This window comes from Triturus cristatus, chromosome 4_1, assembly GCF_964204655.1.
Source record: "Triturus cristatus chromosome 4_1, aTriCri1.1, whole genome shotgun sequence".
Taxonomy (NCBI): Eukaryota; Metazoa; Chordata; class Amphibia; order Caudata; family Salamandridae; genus Triturus; species Triturus cristatus.
In genome coordinates this window covers 257,798,369-257,821,112 of record NC_140585.1, presented here as the reverse complement: position 1 = coordinate 257,821,112, position 22,744 = coordinate 257,798,369, and positions in this window count along the sequence as shown.

Sequence of the window (22,744 nt, the reverse complement as noted above, 5' to 3'; positions counted from 1 at the left end):
TCGGATTACACACATGATACCTAGGAAAATATGCCCCTGGGGACAGTAGTGGCCACACAACTCCATGCTCCTGAATGGGAATGACCGCAACACACGCTACCATCCCCGCACTATGCGTACCGCACACTCATGCACATCATGTCACAGGCCACCACATAGGACATGCGTGCTGTAAGGCCTCACACTTGAGAGACTAACTCCCATGTCTGGACTCAGCATTAGTGCCAACTGACATGGAACCCACAAGACCAGAACTGGACAGGGCACAGGCAAAGTCCCAAAACCTGTTACACACCACCCCCACACATGATGCTGCAGGCATTGTACACATGGAGAAGGTGCCAGGCTACATAACCTTGTGACGGAGTGACTTCACACAGACCAGGGAACACATTGCAAGGAGGGGAAGGGAGGCAGGAGAGCACTGCAATACTGTGGGTAACAGGATCTGCACAGCACCATTAAACCCTGGCAGTGTATCCATGGAACAGTGCACTTACAAATGCTGGTGAAACACAACAAACACACATGTACCTACCCCCTTCCTGCTGCTGCATCTCCTGTAAGTGCCTGTCCAAGTCTGGAAATACCATCGCCAGCACACGCTTGTGGATGTGGGAGAGACGGCGGCGCCCGCTGTTCTTATGGCTCTCAGGTGAGTCCCCCAGCAGGACCTGTGCGATCCTCCGCGTCCAGCACCGGATATCCTGCCAGCGTTTCCTCACCTGGGACAGGCGCCGCTTGCGACCATCCGCACTCCTCACGGCACTGACGGCGGTCAGCCAGATCTGCTCCTTGGCAGAGGTGCCTACCTGTGAGGATGAACAAGTGACACTACATCAATACACCTGCAACATGTTACAGAGACACATATGAGAACAAATTAGCTGGTTACAACAAGGCATGTCATGCAGCCAACGCATTGCACCTTTGCCATAGGGACATACTCCTCTGGGGAAGGGCAAAAGCAGTACGTGCCAGTGAAAGTACACAGGTGGAATGAGGGCAAAGACACAATCAATTATCAAGGCTCACACTGTGCATCACACCCACCCCTCCTGTGTCTGGGCACTGCTGGGGGGACTCTACACCCACCCCTACTGCCTCTGGGCACTGCATGGAGGACTCTGCACACACCCCTCCTGACTCTGGGCACTGCTGGGAGGACTCTGCACCCACCCCTCCTGCCTCTGGGCACTGCTGGGAGGACTCTGCACCCACCCCTCCTGCCTCTGGGCACTGCTGGGAGGACTCTGCACACACCCCTCCTGACTCTGGGCACTGCTGGGAGGACTCTGCACCCACCCCTCCTGCCTCTGGGCACTGCTGGGAGGACTCTGCACACACCCCTCCTGACTCTGGGCACTGCTGGGAGGACTCTGCACACACCCCTCCTGACTCTGGGCACTGCTGGGAGGACTCTGCACCCACCCCTAATGCCTCTGGGCACTGCTGGGAGGACTCTGCACACACCCCTCCTGTGTCTGGGCACTGCTGGGAGGACACTGCACACACCCCTCTTGTGACTGGGCACTGCTGGGGGGACTCTACACCCACCCCTCCTGCCTCTGGGCACTGCTGGGAGGACTCTGCACCCACCCCTCCTGCCTCTGGGCACTGCTGGGAGGACTCTGCACCAACCCCTCCTGACTCTGGGCACTGCTGGGAGGACTCTGCACCCACCCCTCCTGCCTCTGGGCACTGCTGGGAGGACTCTGCACACACCCCTCCTGTGTCTGGGCACTGCTGGGAGGACTCTGCACACACCCCTCTTGTGACTGGGCACTGCTGGGGGGACTCTACACCCACCCCTCCTGCCTCTGGGCACTGCTGGGAGGACTCTGCACACACCCCTCCTGACTCTGGGCACTGCTGGGAGACATCAGGCATTCCCCCCCTGGGACCCCCCCTACAGTACATAGCATGTGTGTCACACCTGGACACAACGGCAGAAGTCACAGTCACAAAAAAGGGACACAGTCTGTGCTAGTAGCCTCTGCACTCACCTGATACCCTGGTCGCCCATACAGCAGGGGGTACTGTGGGAGGATCACATCCAGCAATGCCAGGTTCTCCTGCAGGGTGAATCGATGTGACCTCTCCACAGGCAAGTGATCCCTCATGGGACCTGGCTGCCTTATATCTGCCTTGCTGGCCTGTTTCATGCACAGGAGTACAGAGTGATTGGTCACTCACATTTGCATCCTATGTTTCCTCCAATCCCTTCAAACCTAGCACAGTCAGTGGGTTCTTATTGTGTTTTTTTCTTCAGCATGATGTCAACCCCACAAACACATTGCAACAAAGTAGATTCATTCCAACTGACTTCTGCTGTGCACCTTCCAGAACAAATTCAAACTTAAAACTTGGTCTCCATGACAACCAGCATGCATGTAGGCCTTAATACTTGTCCCTCCTGTGTCCCCTATGTAAAATTGAGCTTCACACACAGGTACGGTGCGTTCCGGGCCCCTAGGGCACCCCAAATGCATAGAAACGGCCCGTACAGGCGTGTGTACGGGCCGTACCACTATGAGTACGCATATTCAAGAACACCCATAGTGGTACGGCCCGTACACGCGTGCGTACGTTCACTATCACCATGGGTGTCCTCGCGTATGCGTACTCGTAGTGGTACGGCCCGTACTCACGCCTGTACGTTCACTATCACTATGGGTGTCCTCGCGTATGCGTACTCGTAGTGGTACGGCCCGTACACGCGTGCGTAAGTTCACTATCACTATGGGTGTACTCCCGTATGCGTACTCGTAGTGGTACGGCCCGTACACACGCCTGTACGCTCACTATCACTATGGGTGTCCTCACGTATGCGTACTCATAGTGATAGTGAGCGTACAGGCGTGTGTACGGGCCGTACCACTGCGAGTACGCATACGCGAGGACACCCATAGTGATAGTGAACGTACGCACGCGTGTACGGGCCGTACCACTACAAGTACGCATACGCGAGGACACCCATAGTGATAGTCAACGTACAGGCGTGTGTACGGGCCGTACCACTGCGAGTACGCATACGCGAGGACACCCATAGTGATAGAGAACGTACGCACGCGTGTACGGGTCGTACCACTACGAGTACGCATACGCGAGGACACCCATAGTGATAGTGAACGTACAGGCGTGTGTACGGGCCGTACCACTACGAGTACGCATACGCGAGGACACCCATGGTGATAGTGAACGTACAGGCGTGTGTACGGGCCGTACCACTACGAGTACGCATACGCGAGGACACCCATGGTGATAGTGAACGTACACACGCGTGTACGGGCCTTACCACTATGGGTGTTCTTGCATATGCGTACTTACTGACCGTACACATGCCTGTACGCTCACCATCACTATGGATACACATACGGCAGCACTCCCATAGTGATATGGGAATGTACACAGGCCCTCTTAGCAGCAGTACGGTGGTTTTCACACATCACAGTGGTGACAGGCAGCACACAGGAAGGAATAGGGCTGACATACTTGTCCATGGATGGACATCAAGGCATTGTCTGGGCAGTACTACATGTGTGGGGCACAGGTGTGACAGGCTGTGATGTGGCACATGACTCCTGAGTCGAGAAGGCACCAGATGTATGATGAGATGTGTACACATGTAATGTGTGACGGTGCAATGTGTGCCAGGCATGCCCTTGACTCCTTTGACATGTGTGCATGTCGTACTGCACACTTGTGATGAGCGTCACTGGCATGGCACGGACACCAACACACGGAAGTGTCCCCTGATGCCCGGTACAGGGGTTACCACACCTGACATGTCACTACCCACGGTGCACGATGTGACTATGTCATGTATGTGTGGGGGGTTCCCATTAGGTTGATATTGGAGCACCCTCAAAAGCTGCAGCTGTTGCAGCAACCAACATGTGTCTGTGTGTAGATTGACATTGCACACTGTTCCGCACACCATGCCACATGTGGTATCGGATGTGAGGTGCGTATGTATGCATGGGACACGGAGTAGCGTAACAAGGACATGTCTGCATCCTCTCTATGAATGTGTGGTGAGTCATGACATGTACACCTTCATGGCAAGGTGTGTGGGCTGTCCTAGTGTAATGTCATGTGACCTGTGGCTCTAGTGTTCCGCTACCAGTCTCTGCAATCAACATCCTACTTCTGCTGATGTGTGGATGTATGTCACTCCTGTCTTGCGTCTGGCTGTTCACTTGCACTGGGACACAGCTAATCCCATGCCATGGCATGTGGAGGTTCACAATCTCCGTGTGTAGCTGGGTCTTGGTAGGAGTGTCACCTGGCAGCCATACGTGTCCAGGGCATATGGCACATACCTGACTCCGTATGTAGCATATGTGTATAGACAGATTAACATGTGCTCAGTACAAATTAATTGTTGTTGTGGTGCACTCACTCTTCCTTGTCACTTCCAAATTACTGCAGAGCGCCGCCTCTTCCCCGACCAATTCCGGACTTGGCTGCCATGCGGGAGAATGACTGTATCCGGTGCTACCGCTTCCCCCAACGGTTGATTCTGGATTTGACGGCGAGACTGGCACCACACCTGCAACCGCTGCACAGGTATCCTACGGCACTGACACCCAAGCTGAAGGTAATGGCAGCCCTACATTTTCTAGCCACGGGTACCTTTCAAAATGCCATAGCTCATGTTGGTGGCATGTCCCAGAGCATGTTCTGCCGTGTGCTGCATGATTTCTTAGAGGCCATGTTGATTCATTCACCTGGATGACTTCAGCCATTTTTCTACCCCTGAAATGTTGACTGGGGTCAAGCGTGGATTCTATGCCCTGGGAGGGATGCCCCATGTCATTGGGTCCATAGATGGGACACATGTTGCTTTGGTACCACCACAGGCACAGGAGGTAGCGTACCGGAATCGCAAGCACTACCACTCCATCAATGCCCTTGTGGTGTGTCTGTCCAACATGTCGTTTTCACATGTCTGTGCTCGTTTTCCAGGATCAGCACACGATGCCTACATCATGAGGCGTAGCAGGGTGCCTGAAATGATGACGCAGCTGCGCAACGAACGAGCATGTGTTGTTGGTGGATACAGTCTGTCTGTCCTGTATTTTGCGTAGACTTCCAGCACGACCGCTTCTCCTGTCCTGCTTATGTCCATGTGCTTTCCATGTAGGGGACGGTGGCTATCCCAACATGCCATGGCTGATCACACCTCTCCGCAACCCCATCACGCCGGCCCAGCTCCGCTACAACACCGCCCATGGCCGGACAAGGCGAGTGATAGAGAGGACGTTTGGCCTCCTGAAGAGCCGATTCAGGTGCCTACACAAGACCGGCGGCGCCCTCCCATATGCCCCGGCGAAGGTCTGCAAAATCTTCATGGTCTGCTGCATGCTGCACAACATGGCAGTTGAGAAAGCTGTGCCACTCATCCTGGATCAAGATGACCAGGACCATCCACCCGTGGAGGACGAAGGGTTTGGCAATGGGGCTAGTGATGTGGAGGATGTGGAGCCGCAAGAGGACATCCGGACTCGGCTCATACACGACTTCTTTGCTTAGTGGTGAGTACCAGTGTCTGAGTGTGCACGCATTGGTCCCCGTGTGGCATGTGTTGCGATGTGTGTCTCCATCTGCATGTATGGCACGTGAGTCAGAGGTGTGTGTGGATGTGTCACTGGAGTGATGGTGCCAGTGATGAGTGTATTTCCCCAGTCATAATTGTGACCTAGCATGTTGTCATCCATACATGTGTCGAGTACATGCACATGCAAGTGGCTGTGCTTTTTGTGGCTGACTTCTTGTGTGTCTCTCTTCCCCAGGTACTTGCGCATGCCGTCTGCTGGTTGCATTGTTGTGGCACTGCTATTCCTCATGGACACGTCATCATGTGCTGACTCAGCGTTACAGGCACGGACACGTTTGGAAGTCTCCTTAGGGTAAGGGATGCATCAGGGGTGTATTGGGTGTGGCAGTTGTTCACGATGTATGCACACTGCCCCTGTCGATGTTTGGTTCCTCTGCAGACATGTTGCATCACCATGGGACACATTGCATGCAGCTGGGTACACCTGAATAGATGGTCAGACTTGTTGACAGTCATCTGTGATGGGATAGTGGATTGTGATGATGGCATCAATGTGTGTAACACTGCCCTCGGACACATACGGTTTGCATTGGCTTGACATGCTGTGGGACTTCCACATCAGCGGATCAATGGTGTATGGCAGGCTCTCCGTGAGCAGCTGGGGGTGTTTAGCTGTTAGCCGACACTTGTGTGCCAGTTCCATGGCTATCACGCATTTGTGCTGCAGAAGGGGGGTGCCAGTGTTGGACCCACATGTTACTCCACATGAACTGTTCATGTGTACTTCGAGTTGCCTCTGCAATCCCGAATACATGACTAATAAAGGTGTCCCTATGCCTCCAAGGTGCCTCTTCTCAGTCAATGCTGGTGTGTTGCCACGGTGCATCCGGCATGTCTGGCATGGTTTTCCGTGATGGTGGCTATGTGTCTATGTGTCGAGTAGCAAGATGCAAGCTGTGTGTGTGGGATTAGACTGTGTATTGTGCATGATGTCCATGACTGTGTGGGTATTATGACATGTGCCATCCCCATGCATCCAACGTTGGCCAGGCCCCCATTCTCTGCATCCACCGGACTCAAGCTTGCAGGACATGGTTCTGCCACCTGTCTACACATACCTGGGTGCCCCCCAGGACACTCGACATGATCCCTGACCTCTGCGCATGACTGTTGCTGTACTCAATATGTCTGTCGGCACGGTTGTGCGGCCACCCCATCAGCTGGTTGGGCCCATCACGGGTGTGTATGGTGCTCCATGTCTGTCTTGCCTAATACACTGTGACCCGTGTGTCCTGTGCCAGACTCAGGCCCCAGGGTGTGGATGGTTGAAGTCAAAAGAGAACTCAGGCATGTTTAGACTTTACAAGACACATGTAAGGTAATAATGCAACCAGCAGGCATCTTCTCTTCATGGTGTGACCTTTTTATTTTAGGGGGGGGGGGTATGACATGAGGGGCTTTCCGGGTGTTTGGAATCCAAAGTTCACTAGGGGAGTTGGTGTCCTTGCCATTGGAAATCCTCAGAGTCCATGCCACAGTCTTTGTCAACATTGGTCAGACAGTTACCAGCAAGTCAATGTGGCAGAGAATGTCTTTTGATGCTGTGCTGCTGTTGCTCCAGTGGGCCAGGTGCCAGGCCAGGTGTCCTGGGAGATGGTGCTGTAGCGCCGACCCTCACGTTCTTTTCCGTGGACGACCCGCCCTCCTGCGGGGACCCTCAGAAGCAGGCCGCGACGATGTTTGGGATGCTCCATCGGATGTTTCCTCCTCCTCCTCCTGATCCCTCCCTGTGGGTGGTGATGTTCTACGCCTTCTGGCACAGGGAGGGTTGCCCATGTTGTCGGCCATCCGACGGAGTGTACTGTGAATTCCTGTGAACACCGTCACGAGCTCAGCCTGTCTGTCCTCCATCCTCCGTTGGTGTTGCAGTAGACAGGCATGTTGCTCTGCATGTTGCTTGGCCTGCTGGGTCTTGATCTCATCGAGGGTCACCTTCATATCGTTGAGGGTGGACACAACCTGGGCCATGCCCGTGGTGTCCTGCCGGTATGTGTCCAGGATGTTTCGGACATGGGAATATACCGGTTCCCCAGCCAACTGGTCAGGCTGGCGCCTCCGCCGTCCTCCACTCCCACCACCCCTGCCCACTTGCGCCTGGCCTGCCGTTGTGGGCACATCGGGTCTCCGGGACCCCTGAGGGATGGCATTTGCGGTGTTGCCTGCCTCCTCCTGGGTGCCCGGAGAACTTTGTCCCTCCTGGACAGACTGGCTGCTTTGTGGTGGTGGGGCAGGGATCCTGGGTGTCTCCTGGGATGTGGCAGGAGTGGGGGTGGTGGTTGGCCCCGTTGTACCTGACGCAGGTGCTGCAGGTCGTTGGACACCAGAGGGGCCAGGTTGGTCAGGGTCGTCCACAGAGTGGCGAGAGTCGTCGCTGCCGGTGGGATCGGCCTCCCGCAGAGCCGGGTCCTGTGAGTCTTCCCCCCCAGTGTTGGGGGGTGAACCACGACGTTGACCTGTGTGGGAGAGAGACAAAGTTAATTTTGTTCCATGCAACATCCATGTATCATTAGTTTCAAAGTTGGAACATTTCCTCTGGGAATTTGGATCTGTCTTGCATTCCACTCACAGTGCACTTGTGCATGGGTATGTCCCTTGGGCACAGCTTTGGCGACTTTAACTATGTGTGGCACAGTCTTACTTGCTGCGTCAAGTGTGACTGCAGTCAGCAGTGGAGTGGGCAGGTGTGGCGAGCCGTGCATTGGCGCCTTCCGTGTAGCACTGTATGTGGGCACATGAAGTTGTTCCACACACTTATATGATGCAGGTAGCTGTCGTTGTGCTCGTGCACAGGTTGTGACATGGCCCTGTGTTTTGCCATGGAGGAGAGGGGGGGTTCTGGCACTGGCCACCCTTGTCTACATGCACGCAGACCACCTGCTGACGAGCAGACATTCCCACACACCACAAGGCTGATTTGCTCTCCCTGTGTCTCCCTCCCTCTCTGTCCCCCTCTCCCTCCCTCTGTGTGTCGGCCTCCTCCCTCTGTCCGTCTCCCTGTGTCTCCCTCCCTCTCTGTCCCCCTCTCCCTCCCTCTGTGTGTCGGCCTCCCCCCTCTGTCCGTCTCCCTGTGTCTCCCTCCCTCTCTGTCTCCCTCTCCCTCCCTCTGTGTGTCAGCCTCCTCCCTCTGTCCGTCTTCCTGTGTCTCCCTCCCTCTCTGTCCCCCTCTCCCTCCCTCTGTGTGTCGGCCTCCTCCCTCTGTCCGTCTCCCTGTGTCTCCCTCCCTCTCTGTCCATCTCTCCCTCCCTCTGTGCGTCGGCCTCCTCCCTCTGTCCATCTTCCTGTATCTCCCTCCCTCTCTGTCCCCCTCTCCCTCCCTCTGTGTGTCAGCCTCCTCCCTCTGTCCGTCTCCCTGTGTCTCCCTCTCTCTCTGTCCCCCTCTCCCTCCCTCTGTGTGTCGGCCTCCTCCCTCTGTCCGTCTCCCTGTGTCTCTCTCCCTCTCTGTCCCCCTCTCCCTCCCTCTGTGCGTTGGCCTCCTCCCTCTGTCCGTCTCCCTGTGTCTCCCTCCCTCTCTGTCCCCCTCTCCCTCCCTCTCTGTCCCCCTCTCCCTCCCTCTGTGTGTCAGCCTCCTCCCTCTGTCCGTCTTCCTGTGTCTCCCTCCCTCTCTGTCCCCCTCACCCTCCCTCTGTGTGTCACCCTCTGTCACCTCAGCCCAGCTTCCTGGGCACACACTGTTAGCAGATCTTTGAATGGCCCTTGGCTTGTTGTTGATGTGAGTTTGTTTCTGATCTCCAGGCACCCATTGGGTGTAGTGTCTGTGTCTGCGCTGCTGCTGTGGTGGTGTGTGCTGCCACTCTTTCACAGTGTTGGCTGTTCATTAGCTGCTGTCATGTGCAAAACAGTGCCTTCACCCCCATGTGTTAATGCAAGGCGTCCGCCATTTGCTGGCAAGTCTTTCCTGTGTGGGGACACACTGTTTGTCTGACTGTGACCTAGGCCATATGGGCAGAGGGCATTGTTGTCTGCTTCTGAGTTGCACTATGTGATTTTTGGGGCCCACCCTCCCGCCATCCGGGTTACCGTGTCATGTGTTGGTGTCTTCTGTGGCCTGTGACTTGACATTGTCCAGCTGGGTGCATGGGGCATGGTGGCGCCAGTGGCATGTGCGTGTTCATGGAGTGTGGTTGAGTCATGCGATAGCTTGGGGTGGTTGCGTGCCTGTTTGTGAGTTTGGTTGTGGATGACGTTCCCCCCATGTGAGGTGCGTTGTTTGTGTACTCACCCGGGTCTCGGAGTCCTCCTAATCCTTCGACTGCCTCCACCGGCAGTATGGCCATCACCCTCTGCTCCCAGGGATGGTAGTGTACGGGTCTGCGGGACAGCCCTCCTCCAGTGACGTTGGCCTGGTTGTGTTCATCCGTCATCTTGGCTCGGACCCTCCTCCGCAGATCGTACCACCTGGCTTGGCATTCCTGCTTGTTCCTTCTGGTGTCCGCAACAGCATTCACAGCATCGACGATGGTCTGCCACATGGCTGTTTTTGCTGAAATGCTGGTCTGTCTGACCAATGTTCCAAAGAGGTGTGGCTCGACTCTGCGGATTTCATCGACAAGGACCTCCAACTCTCGGTTACTGAACTTTGGATTCTTGTTAGTGGGCATGGTGAGGGGTGTGGGTGTGGATGGTGGGGGGGGGTGTGTGTGGATGGTTGTGGGTGTGTGGGTGTGGTTGTGCAGGTGTGTCTGTGAATGTGATGAGGGGGTGTTTGTGAAGGTGTGTGTGTGAAGGTGTGCAAGTGTAAGGTGTGGTAAAGCTTCTAGTATGGTGCTGTAGGTTGTCTGTGGGGTCTGGCAGCAGTGAGTCTGTTGCAAAGGCTCATGGTTTGTGTGTGTGGGCCCTTTTTATTGGTCCATTGGTGGGTGTGGCTGTGTTTGAAGTTTGGGTGGGTGTGTTATAAGGAGTGGTGGTGTTTTGGGCCTCTGTTTGTTTTTGGCAGTTGCAGGTCAGTGAATGTGTTGTTTTAGTGGTTGTTGGACATGTTTAGTGGCTTTGTGCCATTCGAATGGTGTATTCTTGTGTTGTTTTGGTTTGTCCTGGTTGTGTACGTGCGTTTTTAGCGTGTGTACGGTGTGTACATGGGCCATTTTGTTGTACAGTGCTGTCCTTGTGTGTGGCTTGGTACGACTCGTACATGCGGTTGTGATGTTGGGGCCTGGGGTGCGCTCCGTACTTAGAATGTTGTGGTGGGGGTACGACTCTAACGTACACGGGTGTACATACATGGGGGGTACGACATGTACACGGGTGTACATACAGGGGGGGTATGACATGTACACGGGTGTACATACACGGGGGTACGACACGTACAGGGGTGTACATACACGGGGGTACGACACGTACACGGGGGTACGACACGTACAGGGGTGTACATACAGGGGGGGTACGACACGTACAGGGGTGTACATACACGGGGGGTACGACATGTACAGGGGTGTACATACAGAGGGGGGTACGACACGTACACGGGTGTACATACACGGGGGGTACGACACGTACAGGGGTGTACATACAGGGGGGGTAGGACACGTACACGGGTGTACATACACGGGGGTACGACACGTACACGGGTGTACATACAGGGGGGGGTACGACACGTACACGGGTGTACATACACGGGGGGTACGACACGTACAGGGGTGTACATACACTGGGGGTACGACACGTACAGGGGTGTAAATACAGGGGGGGTAGGACACGTACACGGGTGTACATACACGGGGGGTACGACACATACACGGGTGTACATACACGGCGGGGTACGACACGTACAGGGGTGTACATACAGGGGGGGTACGACACGTACAGGGGTGTACATACACGGGGGTACGACATGTACAGGGGTGTACATACGGGGGGGTACGACATGTACACGGGTGTACATACACGGGGGTACGACACGTACAGGGGTGTACATACACAGGGGGTACGACACGTACATGGGTGTACATACACGGGGGTACGACACGTACAGGGGTGTACATACAGGGGGGGTACGACACGTACACGGGTGTACATACACGGGGGGTACGACACGTACACAGGTGTACATACACGGGAGGGTACGACACGTACAGGGGTGTACATACACGGGGGGTACGACACGTACAGGGGTGTACATACACGGGGGGTACGACACGTACAGGGGTGTACATACAGGGGGGTACGACACGTACAGGGGTGTACATACACGGGGGTACGACACGTACAGGGGTGTACATACACGGGGGTAGGACACGTACAGGGGTGTACATACAGGGGGGTACGACACGTACACGGGTGTACATACACGGGTGGGGGTACGACACGTACAGGGTTGTACATACACGGGGGTACGACACGTACAGGGTTGTACATACACGGGGGTACGACACGTACAGGGGTGTACATACAGGGGGGGTACGACACGTACAGGGGTGTACATACACGGGGGGTACGACACGTACAGGGGTGTACATACACGGGGTAAGACACGTACAGGGGTGTACATACATGGGGGTACGACACGTACAGGGGTGTACATACAGGGGGGGTACGACATGTACAGGGGTGTACATACACGGGTGGGGGTACGACTAATGTACACAGGTGTACATACACGGGGGGTACGACACGTACACGGGTGTACATACACGGGGGGTACAACACGTACACGGGTGTACATACACGGGGGTAGGACACGTACACGGGTGTACATACACGGGGTACGACACGTACACGGGTGTACATACACGGGTGGGGGTATGACTCGAACGTACACGGGTGAACATACACGGGGGTACGTCACGTACACGGGTGTACATACACGGGTGGGGGTACGACACGTACAGGGGTGTACATACGGGGGGTGTACATACACGGGGGTGTACATACACGGGGGTACGACTCGAACGTACGGGGGCTGGAGGGGTGTTGGGCGCGTATGCGGGCACATGTCTCCATGGTTGCTATGGGTGTTCGGTGCGGATGGTGTTTTTTCCATACGGTTGTAACTTCTGACGCACGGGATGGATCGTGATTCCGCGGTCGGACTTCACTTTTCACATTTGTACGGTGATTCGTCCGAGGACGTGTCGGACACATTTTCCGACCCGAGGACGTGTGGGGAATTATTCCCAATGCGATTCGTATGGTCTTTTTCCCATGCGAATCGTAATTGGCAGTTTGTACGGCACTTGTACGATTCGTACGGTAAAAAGACCCGATACGAGTCGTACGGGAAAAATTTTTACCGGATCGTAATTGCCACCTCAATGTTCTGTCTGCATACCGCCTCTTGTAAACTTGGAGAAAATCCTACCCCAAGTGCACATTTAGCGAGCTTGAGTTGCTACTCACACTTGCTATTCATGTTCTGTTGCATATAGATCCATTTCTTTGCACAAAATCCATCTTCGTGTCCTGTTTTAACGCACGGGAGCATTTTTGCGCTACAAAAATAATGCTTAAAGCATAATTACTCCTCCTGCATAAATCTGCATAATCTCGCTGAATTTTTAGGTCATTCCCCATGATTATGCTATATGGAATTACAAAAATTGTGCCCATTTGTGCTGTGCCCCTGAGAATTACTGTTACAGGGGTCCAGGTAATTGTAGGGAGGCAAAACAAGAATATGGGGAATCACATGCAGGAATCAGACTGATGAAAACTCCTGATGAAACCACCCAAACTACATTGTTACCGTATAGCTTACAATCTCGGTGAGGCAGGAACTACCATCTTCTCGGCTCCATCACAAAATGAATGGGCCTCTGGTAAAGAGGTTTATATAGTAATCATATTACTGGGTTTATGTATTATTTAATAAGATTGTTTTTAATATTTTAAATAGGAAACGAAGGGATATATTTCATTTGGGAGTGCACTCGTTAAGAATAAACAAAGTGAGGCAAGAATGCAGGTGGTTTCAGTCTGGTTTTGCTGACAGCGCTTCTCACAGCAGACAGGCTGTCTGATATTGCTGACTCTGTCTGGCAGAGGATTGGCAGTGGCAGCCGCCCAGTATTGAAACCGGATGTCAGTACAAAGTGCCCTGTTAGCCTCCCAGTGCTGAGACTGCAGAGAGCCACTATGAAAGGTAGGGTTCCAAACAAGGTGAAAGGAGCCTCTGTTCTTCCATGGGGTAAATACAGTGCACAATTAGGACTACATTAACCTTCAAATTATGGTATATCAACAATATGAACAATTATTTGTTCCCAGTCTATCTAATTAATACACAAATCGACTTAGATACAATGTATGTGCTCGTATAGCCTCACTCATAGACATCATTCCTTTACACACGCTTAATAAAAAATAAATCTTAAAGACTAATTACTTGAAAATATCTAAAATACATTATAAAAAACGTGACAAAAGGGAGGTTGTGTTATATTTAAAGCACTCATACGTATTCATACTCATTCCCTACCACGATGCAACCCTCTCAGGGCTCTGTCCTCGACTGGTTTAATGCTGCAGTGAAACTTTCCCTGATGACGTCGCCAAGCGACAATCCTAACCTGCTGAAAGGTTTCCACCCTATTTCACTTCTCCTCTGTGTAGCCAACACTTAAAATACGTTTTATTATTCAGGAGCTGAGAAGGTTCCTTTATTTATCCAACTTTCTTCATCCATGGCAGGTTGGTTTCTGCCGAGCCCCCAGGATGGAACTATGATGCTTTCTGTCCTTGGTGATCTGCGAAGGGAGCTGGATTTGGGATGTGACCACTTTACTTCTCCTTACTCTATCATCCACCTTTTATACTGCCGACCACACAATTTTTTTGTTTTTTTTGTTTGCAGAGTTTTATATAGCGCGAACTTGACCCAATCCAATCAGGTATCAGAGCGCTTCTCATGGCACCAGTTACGTTACATGAGGACACACATTCATTTTTTTTGTTAGGCACGGGAGATTAAGTGATTTGCCCAGAATCACAGGGTGTTTCAGCGTCATTACCGAGACTCGAACCCAGTTCCCCAGGTCCGAGGTCGAGCGCCCTAACCGTTAGGCCAACTCCTCTCCCCAATTCTGCTGAATAGTCTGAACGCATATCAGGTCAGAGTTTGAGTTGGATATCCTCCCTCTTGGGAGACCACACACAGGAAATGAAGCTAGGCCTCTTTTCCTCTTTGAAGACCCATGACATCTGTGGGGACTCCAGGGCTCAGCATGATCCCTCGCTGCTGTTTCATGTTTACATCCGTCCATTGATCTCAGCTCTGTCTAGTCTAGATTGTAGGTAGATTGTTCAACTACTCTGAGGACTCTCAGCTTATCGTTCAGCGTGAGGGTACTGCCCAACCCCATCAGGAATGTCAAACTGCCCTGAAGTTCATTTGGGACTGGATGGGCTCTAGCTCACTCAAGCTAAACACTGATAAGACTGAACTGGTTATTCTCAATCACAAGATGAATCTCTGATCTAACACCCTCTGGCCCTCTGACCTTTGAAAGCAGCCATTGCAGCAGTAATTGTGTCTCTCTTGGACTGGACAAACACTCTGTATTTGGGTATCCATGCAACTTCTTTACACAAACTACAAATCATTAAAAAATACAGCAACTTCAAGGTCTCCCCGTCAAACAGAAAGCACTTTTTAAAATGACTTGTGTTATTTACATCCATTCATGACCAGGCTGCAGCCTTTCTAGGAAACAGAATTCAGTGATATGTTCCTGCTCGAACACTTCAATCCTCTCTTGCCAACCAGTTACAATCCCTTGGTTCAAGCGACAGAGAGCTGGGGGCAGGAACATGTTTGACCAAGTGCCTCTCTTAAGGAACTCTCTCCCCTCCTCTGCCAGGTTGGAACCCACCTTCCTGAGGTACAGGAAGCTTTTGAAAGACTGGCCGCGTAAGCAAACTTATGATGAGCCTGAGCCCTCTCTCCTTTCCTTGCTGGTTGTCCCGGCGCCAAGAATCCCTCGGGTACACTTGTGCTCTGTATGTTTTCCTAACATAATATGACAAGCTTCAAAGCCCTAAAACACACAACACAACTTGAGATATAAATGCACACATTACAGAGAAAATATAAACACACACAAAAAGGAAGTTGGGGTAAATAGTGAACAGATTAATTATAAGAGCCTTTCTAAATTTAAGAAGACAGGCTTCTTTGCAAAGGGACACCAAGAGAACATCCCAGAACTCAGGCATGGCTACAGAAAAGGCTTTACCTCCAAGTTAGACTGTTCTTGATTTTGGAACCTATTTCAGTGTCTGTTGAGCTGTGTGGAAGGCCAGTCAAGGGACACAGCACTTACATTTGGATGTCAAAGGGTTAGAGGAATTCTGATATAGAGCTCCATAGGTGAGAGTCATAACCTTCAAGATTATTGTACTGCAGGAGGACAACCAATGAAGAGATGACATGGTCAGGGCTTCACAAGCCAATGATAAAGCAATTAGAAGGATGTTGGGGACAATCCTGAACAAGTTGGAGCCTATTAAGTAACTTCTCAGATGCCACTAAGTGGATCAAATAGCCTGGCGAGACTGGACTAAAGTGTTGATTGAAACTCAGGGAGATGTCTCCATGAAGGTCAGAATTCTCATAGACATTTCTAACAGCAGAAAGTACATGCTGCTTATGTATGCAACCTGCGGGTCCAAGGGCAGATTTGTGCTGGTATATTTACCCAGGTTAGGATCATCTTAATGGGCGTAAGGGTTGTGCCCCCTAACCCGTGGTCAGAGGCTAGTGTTAAGTAGAACCAGCAGGAAGTAGGAACAGGGCTGTTTCAAAAGGTTTTTTGACATCCCCCAGCAAAGAAGAATAAGATAGGCAACGCTGGTGTCTGTAACAGCCGAAAGATCAGCTGCTTGTTATCTGTATATAAATTAAAGTGGATTTCTGTTAAATTGAGTATTTAAGCCATATGCTGTATCTAGATATTAAACAAAAAAGGAGAAGGAGTAGATCCTTGCTGTGCACTACAGATGATGTCTTGAAGGCTGTGAGCGTAAGAGCCAGAGGAGAAAAGTTTGTTTCTATCCATCAAATGTGATTTTAACTAGTCAGGTCATAACACAGTTAGAAACACAGACCTTGGCCAGTGTAGAGGAAAAGGTGGCATTGTTGATGGTGTCGGAGACTGCAGGTAGATATTGCCAGAAAAGCGCACCAACACGACCTGCTCCAAGGACAAACAGGTCCTTCCCAAACTGATGACCATGTGAAATGTGCCAAAGGCCCAGTGTCCTCAGGAAAATTCACGCAATTGTGAAAAAACTACATTTTCAAGTAATTTCTCAATATAGGGAGAAATTATATCGGACAGACTGTATTTAAGGTGTCTACACTCAAGGATGGTTTCACCAGCTGTGGTTTAACATTTGCAGCTTTCCATGCTGCTGCAAGAGTCTCAAAGTCAGGGAGCCAATGAACAGCGTTAGAGGTTGGACAAATAGATGTGAGTCAAGCTGCTTCATGGTCTTCACAGGGCAGGGGTCGGTAGTCAAGCTAGAGATAGAGGGAACAGGTAGGGCCTCACAGATAGGTTCGAAATTATTGTGATAGTGAGTTTAACATAAGATTCAGTTTGTAGGAGGAATTAAGTGGGGACGGAATTGCTCCTTGTTCCCTGTGTGATCAAAGTTAATGTATCTTCTCCGCAAAAAAATGAGGAGAATTCAGAAAAGACAGATTGAATGGTGGCAGGGGTTTGAAGCTCTGAAAAGATTTAATATTTCTCATTACATATATTGGGGACATCACTAATCTGTGCAGAGAAATACAGTTTTCTGAATGTTTTAATTTAATTTTCAAATATGGTACACAGCGAAGTGTAGGCAACTTTCCAATTTAAAAAAAGGCATTTTTTTCTATTCCCTTTCCAGGTAAAAACCGTAATGCTTGAGTTTAGTTAACTTAGGGGAAATAAGCGAGCTGGCAACCGGAAGTAATCCAGTGTGCACTCAAATTTAATTTCAAAGCAGAGTTGTGAGGTTCTGTGTATTTCATTCATATTCACACCATTCCTTGTTTTGCTATGACAACATCTCTTTCAAGGCTGTAGCCTTCATCATCCTTCTGTTTTTTCTTGAGGGCATGCTCAGCAAAGAAGTTTGAGAACTCCTCCCAGTCCTCATTAGTGAAATGCACTTGCATTCCACCGTACCATGAGTCACAGAATCCTGAATCTGCCATCTTTTTTCAGGATGCTGTTGGAAATTACCATTTTTTGTATGGTATTCCCCCAGATGTTTGCCTTCACTACTGTGAGACATAATTGGGTTACTCATTGAGAGGGGTGAAACCCATCTCAAGCAGCAGCCACAATCTTTGTCAGGGTGTAGTCATGAGCAAACCCCAAATTAACCACTGCTTAACTCTCTGGTAGCTAGGTACAAAGCAGTCAGGCTTAACTTAAAGGCAATGTGTAAAGTATTTATGCAGCACTTCAAACAGTAATAAACTGAAAACACAGCACAAGAGAAGTCCCACACCAATTTAGAAAAATAGAGTAAAATCAAATACATTATATGACACCAAAACAACAAAAATCCAATTAGTAGAACCAGAGACATGAAATTTCAAAGATTTATGGGAAGCATAGCACCTAAAAGCACAAAGTGCCACTTGTGGTTATTTGGTCATGCAAGACTGGGTCAAAGTCACAAGTTCAGGCCGACCACAATGGATATCAGCCCGGAAACATAGACCAGGTTAGACCAGCTGAAAAAATCACCTTCTAAAGTACAGCCAGAAGAGTTCTGTTCGCGGTGGAGGAGGCCGCATAACAGGGAGAGAGTTGCATATTGCAGTCGCTGCAGCGCGAAAAGCAGGTCTGATGTCGCAGATGGGTTGCGCAGTAGCACGAAGACATGGTCAGTCGTTGCTGGAGCTTTGCACTGGCTATCAGCATGGGCTGTCGATGCTCTTTTGTGAAGTGCAGATCTTGCATTGCAAGTTGTCACCTGAGGTCACTGTAGCGCGAAGAGTCTGGTTCACTGAAGCTTTGATTTGGTGGGCGGAGTGGGTGGCAAGATCTTGGTGCAAACAGACCTGATCATAGTTTCACAGAAATCAAAACTCCAGGAGCGCTCAACTGAAGCCACACCTAGGGTCTAGGACCACTGAGGCACCTCTTGTAGATCAGGAACTCACTTCAGCAGAGGCCAGCAGGGCTCAGGCAGATCCAGTTGCAGTTCCAGGTAGGTCCAGTGCAGCAGGTCAGATGAGCAGTTGCAGGGAGACCTGTGAAGCTTGTTTGTCTCTGCAGCTCAGAAAAAGAGATCAGTCAGCTAACCCTTTGAGTCACTTGACACTGGGATAAAGAGTGTAAATCCAGTCTTCCCTCTCAGACAACAGGAAGGTCTCAGGCAGGTCCAGTGCAGCAGGTCAGCTAGGCAGTCCTTCTTCTGTAGTTTTCACATGTACTAAAGAGTGGGTCTGAGGGTCCAATTTTTATACCTGGTGCCTTCTTTGAAGTGAGAGTTGCTTCTGGGGTTTTCTCTGCATAGAAGTATCTGGAATTTCCTGCCTCCCAGTCCTGATCTCAACATGTCTGGGGGTACAGTAAGCTAGTGTGAGGTTGTTGGAACTGGCACTTTCTGGTTGGCTGAGGCAGTACCTCAGCTGTGCAGAAACTACCACTCCTTACAGGGGTGGGTGATTTCACACACTATATAACCTGTGCTCACCCTTGGGTAGCTTGGAACTGAGCAGTCAGGATTTCCAAAGAGGCAATGTGCAAAGTATTGGCACAGCACTCACTCATGATAAATACCTTGAGTGTCATAAAAAGACTTCACACGTGATGTCTGTAAATAACATTTGTATTTAGCACATATAATAATCAACACAACATGAACATCATGTATCTCTGGGCATAAATCACACTTGGAATTATTACTAGCAGTACTAGGCCCAATTGTGTTTGAATGATTTCAATCACACTTAGGAAAGATCCTATTCTACGCCCACCCCAGCACCCTTATACAGTGCAACATGTTGTCCACCTCGGGCCCACCCTAGCAGTTCCTAAAATTAACCCCACACAGTTAAAGAGTGCACCCTGGGTCACAATGATATTAGGAATCGATACATACACAGAATTATATCACTTTTTAGTCAGCAAAAGGGATTTGGCAGCCACTCAATAAGTTCGCCCACAGGATGCGGAGCAGACACGAGTTGAGGGTAATAGACAGTCACACCATAGGGGTCCCCAAGGGCCTTCCACACCAGCCCAGTTCCGCGAAGCATAGGGGGGTCACGCAGTCACTTCATACACTACCGATTGTTCTCAGAAGTGCTCCTCCAGCCCAGTCAGTCACTCTCACCACTCAGACCTGAGCAGGGCAATGCTCCCTGGCAACAAGGTGTTGTTGGAGAAGGCCGAACGAGAAGAGATCAGTTGTCCGCCACGCTGAGAACCAAGTAAGGGAACAGTTGATGAATGGAGAATGAAGCAGGGGGGACCTCTTGGAAGGAGGAGGCACCTTGACAGGTACACGTTGATCAGAGTCGCGCCCAGGCAATCCAGGGACAACATCGCTGCGCGATGATATGGCTCGCACCAAGCGATTCCAGTCACACACAATGAAGAGTTGCAAATTCTGTACCTCCCTGGAAATGAGGTACAATGTCGGTTGCTCGTCAGTTTTGGCTGCACCAGAGAGCTCCGGTCACACATACACAACTAAGAGTTGCAAATTCTGTACCTTCTTGGAGAAGAGGCACAACTTCCGGTGCACAGCGATATTGGTCGCACCAGACATCACCGATCAGACACACAGGAGCAAGTTCAGCAATTCCTCATGAGATAGAAGGGGGCTCCACTACGGTTATGCCACCACCTCCGAGGGTCGCAACCTGTGAATTGGACACCGCATGCAATGATCATGCAGTCAGCATGACATAGAAGAGAGATGCGGCACAATCGACAAAGCAAACAACACAATAGCTTGCATTTGCAGGCTGTACCCAGGTCTTAAAACATTGTAGGTGTGACTTCACACCCAGTGCCAGCCATGATAGACCTGACTGAAGCTTTAGAAACCTCAGGTGAGCACCACTTTCTAATGTGTGTTGCAAGGGCACACACACGTTCAAACTGCACTTACAGCGGGACTGTGCCCCAGGCCCTAAGGCCCTAACAAGACAATTGGCAGCATCCGGGAAGTGTCCCATAGGGAGAGTCGACCCTCTATGTAGGGAAAACCCGCATTGGAGTTCATCCCTAACTGGGCAGTGCACAGGCAGATGTTCCTACCCGGCCACTCACCAATGCTGGTTTGGTGGTAGTGAATGACCGACTCAGGTTTGGCTACAGAAGGAGACAGGCCAACCTGAGTATGAGACATACTTGACAGGCTATTCAGGTAGGTGACACAATTAGTTCGGCACCGCCCTCTTAGTCAGTGTCGCACTTGCCTTGGGTATGTGGTGTACCTTCTTACAAGGCACTCGCAGGTACAACACATTAACCAATCAAGTTAGCACCATACCCTGGCATGTGCAGAAAGAACACACACACTTTCTCTCTGCAGTACAGTGGGAAAGTGCCCAGAGTGCTAACGTCAGGGAAAGAGAGTTGGCAAAAACTAGACGGACAAAAAGCAAAAGGTTTTAGGGAAATCCCCCTAAGAAGCGCTATGCTCAACAGAGGTTCTTTGTATGTGAAATGAGACAGAGTTTTTGCAGTGAAAGTGTGACAATTGGCAGCTCTGCCCCTTACATCAAGTGAGGATGGCCCATCCTGCTACCAACTAGACCCTCTATTGTTTGGTTGTCTGGCAAGAATACACAAAGGCCTACTGCCAACTACACCTAGACATGTGACCCAGGAAACAGGTTGTAGGTACCAAATGGGTAGGACAAGAAAATGACAACTTTTTAAAAGTGGACTTTTCAGAATCGTGACACAAAATCCGACTTTTCCATTGAAGAGGATTTTAAGTTACAATTCCTCAGACACCAAATATACCGTTCCTACCTGCTCCCAACCAAACATTATCAATTATTAAATTTAATAAGGTAACCCAATGCCATCCTATGGGAGTGGTAGGTCTCACAGTATGAAAAAGGAATTTTTCACTACAAGGACATTTAAAATTTAAATGCACATGTCCAACTTTTTAAATACACTGCACCCTGCCCTATGGGCTGATTAGGGCCTACCCTAACGTCCACTAATACATATCAAAAGGGTATTTTTTTGGTTGGCAAAGGTATTTTTTGCCAGTTCGAAATTGCAGTTTAAAACTGCACATACAGGCTGCAATGGCAGGACTGTGGCATGTTTTACAGGGCTACTTAAGTGGGGAGCACAGTAAGTACTGCAGGCCCACCAGTAGCTTTTAATTTGCAGGCACTGGGTGCTTGTAGTATACCTGTACCAGGGACTTACAAGTAAATTAAATGTGCCAATTGGATATAAGCCAATTTGATCATGTTTAAAGAGAGAGCGCAAGCACTTTAGGACAGGTTTGCAGTGGTAACATAAACAGTATCCTAAACCAACACAAACAATTTCAGCAAAACTGAGGGGGTGGGGAGGAGGCAAAGGTTTTGGGGGTGACTCTGAAGAGCGGGCCAGATTGAGCAATGGCCATATTTTTCCTGAACTTGTTTTTATTGGGTTTAGGACTCCGCACACTTTACTCCTGCTAACCAGTATTGAAGTGCTTGTGCTCTCCCTTCCAAACATGGTCAAATTGGCGTAAACCTAATTTGCACATTTAATATCCTTATAAGTCCCTCATATATGGTACTGTGTGCCTAAAGCATGTAAATTAAATGTTACAAGTGGGCTGCAAATATTCATTTTGCCACCCACTGCAGTAGCACTGCAGAACATGTCTACAAGCCTGACCTTGCAGCCTGTGTGCGTAGTGTTAAACTGCAATTTCGACCTGGAAAAATAAACATTTTCACACAGAAATAGGGAAGAGTATCCAGTGATTAAAGTGTGGTTATAACTATCTTAAGGATACCATCTCCATTCTTTTCTTCTGGGTTCATTAGATGGAATTCATTTATATTGGATGGTCTTAGGGTATAATTACCCTACAATCGCTCCAAATAATCTAGGGAGCATGTTTCGGCCAATCCTAAATTTGCCACTATGGGTTGTTCAGTATTGTGAGATCCCTGTCTTATGTTGCTGTCACTGTGACTCAGTT